The sequence below is a fragment of the Piliocolobus tephrosceles genome, chromosome 15 (genome assembly GCF_002776525.5).
Source record: "Piliocolobus tephrosceles isolate RC106 chromosome 15, ASM277652v3, whole genome shotgun sequence".
In the NCBI taxonomy this organism is placed as follows: Eukaryota; Metazoa; Chordata; class Mammalia; order Primates; family Cercopithecidae; genus Piliocolobus; species Piliocolobus tephrosceles.
The window spans coordinates 96,912,318-96,917,096 of record NC_045448.1 but is presented as its reverse complement, the minus strand read 5'-3'; the positions used below and the strand labels follow the sequence as shown (position 1 = coordinate 96,917,096).

Below are 4,779 nucleotides of genomic sequence, written 5' to 3'. Positions count from 1 at the left end.
TGTCGGTCACTCACCCCTTTTCCTTCCTTGTGATCTCCTTCTGCTGCTCTCCATGGTCCAAACCCAACCACAAATCAGTGTCAAGACTTTCAGATTTCTCTATTTTCAAAGTAGAAACTCTGAATTCCATGGGACACACTAGTATCTTTTCTCCCTGTCTCTCATTCTCACCCTCCGTCCACCTTCACTCTTCCCCTTCAGCTATAACACCAGACTATTTTTTGTTTCGTTTTTAGTGATACAATAATTTCCTTCACAATATGATGGGTGAGGATAAATAACTACTTCTGCATAATGCTGTATTTAATTTTTGTTTTGTATTTGATCACTGAGATAACATTCTTTGATGGCTGTAGTAAACTTTACTACAGCCAAATGTCAAATCTCACATTTAAAATTCTCCTCTCATTATTATTATCCACAGGAAGGTGTGAAATTATGTCACCAAATCTGTGAAATTTAGTGACAGCTGAAAACCAAAGCCCTTCTAACCTTCAACATATGAACATCGGCCAGTAGATAAAATGCATTTTCTCATTATGTGTGTCTAGTTCTCTCCTTTTATTATGGAGAATAAAGCTGGCATCTAAATCACAGGGAGCTAGAAGTCTACCGGCATTCCATTATACATTATACAAAGCCTCCCATTGGAAATCACGCTTCAGGCACAATAAATAAAACAGAGCTAACGGTGGCAACGTATTGGAGAGCTAGGAATGTACATGGCTATCATGAGGAAAAGGGTGACTGTTTCATTATTGCTGCTTGGCCATATTTCACTGTTGTGTGTGTATGGACACCATTCACATGATAGAGAACTTTCATGATGCGATAGTTTTTCTTTTGTGCTCTAACAGGGAAAAAGGTAAAATTCAAAACCACGAATTAAATCCTTCCAGATGGAATTTCATCACTAGAGAAATAAATATTAAGCTTTTTAATGATCTGTAAGAAATGCAAAACAATGTCAACATCAGTGTTTTGGATTGTAATGAACCTGCGGTTAACCTTTCAAGATACGCAGCCAGCAGCTTGCGCTACAAAAATGGGCTCCAGATAGAAATGATATTTCTCACCCAGCAGGGTGTTTTCCATTACATTAAAATGTTCAGTATTTCTGCACATATTAGCTTTACTAATTGAAGCTAATTTAATGCTCTCAAAAGGTTTAAGAAGCAAATGTGGAGGAACACTGGTATTGAGAGGATTGTGCTGACTGATGAGCAACGTGTTTCTGTAAACAGGCAGCACAGCGGTTGGCCTACCTGTTGGTGTACTATTAGACCTTGATGAAAAATGTTCATTTTCACTTGTGTTAATGGCTTTTGACGTTGGTGCTTCACACGCCGTTTACTGGCCTTCTCAGTAGGTACAGATGCCAGCCTCCCTCAGGATGGCTTTCCATTTGCATTAAGTATTCATCACAGAGATAAACAGTCGTGGCCTGACACGACACAAATGATGGATTTGAAGAAATCCAAGCAAGTCCCTGGGGATGGAGAAAAAGAAATGTGAGGCTTTTGCTCTCCTGAGATTTGATGGAACCTTTGCAAAGCTGCTCACCCTTTTCAGATGGCATGACTACAGTCTACATCTGTTTATGTCAAGTTGTAAAATTTACCATGCTTATTTATATATACATTCAGTAGCCAGTCATGTAGTCAACACATAGTTTTTTTCAGTGACTACACATATTAGGCACAGCTTCTAGAAACTGCTCTGATATAATTTCCAATTCTAGTGGTAAAAACTAGTTGATAAATACCTCTGTGTTGGCATAACTTCAGGGAGAACCTTTCTGTCCCTTCATAAGAAGATGATCTCTTAGACTGGCTCATTCCAAATGTGAAGCTGAGACTGTCTCCTGCATGCCATTGCTCTGCATGGGGTTTACTGGAGAGGGGAGTAACACTTGGGGAATTCCAGAACAGAGCTGAACATAAAAGGAAATGCAAATAGTATGTAAAAAAGAAGCAAAAATAAATAAATAAATAAAACGAGAAGAGACAGAGCTTGAAAATGAGAAGGAAAGACACAAAAACAGGTTTAAAAAAAAAAAAAAAACAAATTCAAGCAACCCCCTCTGAATCCAGCAGCAACAGAGTACCCTGTGGTTGGTACCAGCAGTGACTCCATTTACCCTAAACTTTTGTTGGGTACCTGTCACAGATTTCATTAATTCCTCCCAAAAAAGCAATGATAAATAGGTAGTGTGCATTTCATATGATAGAATAAAAATGCTTTCTTATGTTCCTTGAGGCGCTATTATACAGACATACCTTATATCAAAAAATATAAATATGACATAGGTTTTGAAGCTGGCTATCTTCACCTTGGAAGTGTCACAACAGATCTGCTTACTTACAGTGAAGACAGTGCTTCTCACTGGAGTCTTTCAAAATCTGTCCAGAAGTAATGATCTTAGGCTATGCTGTTTTATCGGGACTATCATGAATGTATAAACTTACTCATTGCTGGTAATGGTAAGCTGAATGGAAGCTATTGAGTAAGTTAATGCGTCTTCGGAGGTCCTTTTCAGCCTTTGGGAGAAAAAGGCCATTCACTTATAAATGCAACAAATATTTATTATAGACCTCCCGTATGTCAGAATCTGGGCTTAGCTCTGCAGATAGAGCAGTTGAAGAAGACTGCAAGTTCCTAACACCTGTAAAATGCCAATCCTACATATTTAGCATATTCCCTACCTGTCAGGAGGGACCCATCACCCATGGAAGTGACCTGGACATGTCAGTTTTCAGTCGCAGGGTAGTAGGGACCCAATCTTGAAAACATATTTGGTTAGGCCTCTTCTTCTCTCTTTCCTTCTTTTTAGTCCACCAACGTCTCAAGGATGAACAGGGTGCCCAAACATCCCTCCTTTTCCTTGGGGCCACTCCAAGCACTGGTAAAAAGCAAGGTCTATCTTGCTATGTTCCCTATTCACTTCATTTTCTCCAGTGCCAGAGACTGTGGCAGACTCTCCTGCCCTCGCTATGCATGGTGAGTTTCACAGTGGAGGAAATAATAAGGGAAGTTCTGCTGGTGACATTTTAATTAAGAGACCTAGAAATGCCTAAATCCTACTGTGATATCACTGCTCACACCTTCCCATACTTCTCAAAGAGCAGTTATGCATGAGGAAAACAGTCACAGTAAAGAAACCCTTTATATGCGGCTATGATTTGGCTCCTCAACTTAATGTACAAATTTTGCACTAGAGGGACACAAGAATAGCTTCATTTTGCTACGCTAAGGAGGCTGAATGTCTTAGACCAAAGCTGGCCATGTTCCCCTGGGGTCAGGTGAAGGCTCAGAGGACTCCCTTTCTTTGAAGGCATCACTACCAACTTCCCTGTCCGAAGCCCTCCTTAGTAAATTGTCCTGAGGCACAGTAACAATACCACCATAGTACACAGACTCAGATCCAGGCTGGGCAGTATTTAGCTGTATTCAAATTGCCTCAGCCTATGGCCTTGTCATTTCTATCATTATGGCCCCAAGGCTTAGTTCTTATCTTCATCCCAAATCTTGATGTTGCAGTACTATGCTCTGGGTTCTCATGGTAGCCCCCAAGGAGTGTTTCTTGCCAGGTGTCCCTCCTGTAATCACTTAGATCTATGACCTCCCTTGGCTTTTGGCTCTCATCCCATGGTGCTAAAGGCTTGTGTCCACCCCTCTCCTGGTATTTGGAGCCCAGTCCCCAAAAACCTATCTAGTGATGAGATCCTTGTTCTCCAAAGCAGACACCCTGAACATTGACTTGCAGCCCACAGGACTCTCCACTTGCACACAGCCTCATGCCTCTACTTCCATGCTGCTGTTAGGGCCAGCTTGGAGCTCCAGGGCCGGCTATTGCCTCAAACAGGACTGTTTTGGAATTGTAGTAACACTTTGGGCTTCTCCCACCTGGCTGAATCTCTGCCTCCATCACAGACCACCATCCACCCCATCCTGTTCTGCTGGATGGGAGTTCCTGACTCCTCCCTTCTGTTCCATGTTGACATAGAACCATCATGCCTCCAATCTAAATTAATGGCAGAAAAACCCACACTGTTCCTTCCTCATGGGACTCTCCTCCCTTTCCAGATTCCTTAAATCTCATGCCTTCTCTTCTAATCAAGGTGTTCCTTCAAGAAAAGAACACGGGAGATGTGTTACTTCAACGTGGTAGTAAACCAACCTGGCTTCACTGTAAACCAAGTATTTGGAGTCCAGTCCACTGTGGATTCTCCACAGTGAAGGACGAGCTCTCCCGGTTACAGGAGCATGGAACATTCAGAACGTATGTGGGGGATGTTTGGGAACATAAGGGTTTCCATATGTCCCTAACTCACCTTCAAGTAAAACGGAGGCCGGCTTACAGGGATGCTACACTGAGATTATTTTTCCCTGAAGAAGCCCCTCAGCTTTCTGTCCTCCTCAACCTGTCTTCTGTGTTGTGCAGAGGTAACCAGATCCTCGTCAGTCTCCAGAAGCTCCCTGCACACACAATGCAGAGTGTGAAGCCAGAGTCAGCCAGGCAGGGCACATCACGGTCTCCAACCTTGTAGAGACTCATGATTCCTTCTTAATCTCAGCTTTCATAAATCCATACATGTTAGCAATGGTACTTGCATTATCTGTTGAGAAAAAAACACATTGGCAAAAAATTATGATATGTATTTAAAAGTTCTTTTTAAAATGTTGATTTGTTAATCATAACAAGCTATATACATATAGAAATAAATAGCTGTATGCATGGACAAGAAAAGCCGTGAGCCCAATCCATAAGTCATGTAC

At 41.7% G+C, this 4,779-nt stretch overlaps 1 long non-coding RNA gene across 1 annotated transcript; it reads right to left on the bottom strand.

The window, feature by feature from the left end:
* Positions 1-907: 907 nt before the first annotated feature.
* Positions 908-4,456, bottom strand: LOC111528433. Its single transcript, XR_002726980.1, has 3 exons — positions 4,335-4,456; positions 1,266-1,489; positions 908-945 (listed from the first exon to the last, which is right to left on the bottom strand). It is a non-coding gene; the product is annotated as an uncharacterized LOC111528433 (long non-coding RNA).
* Positions 4,457-4,779: the final 323 nt, after the last annotated feature.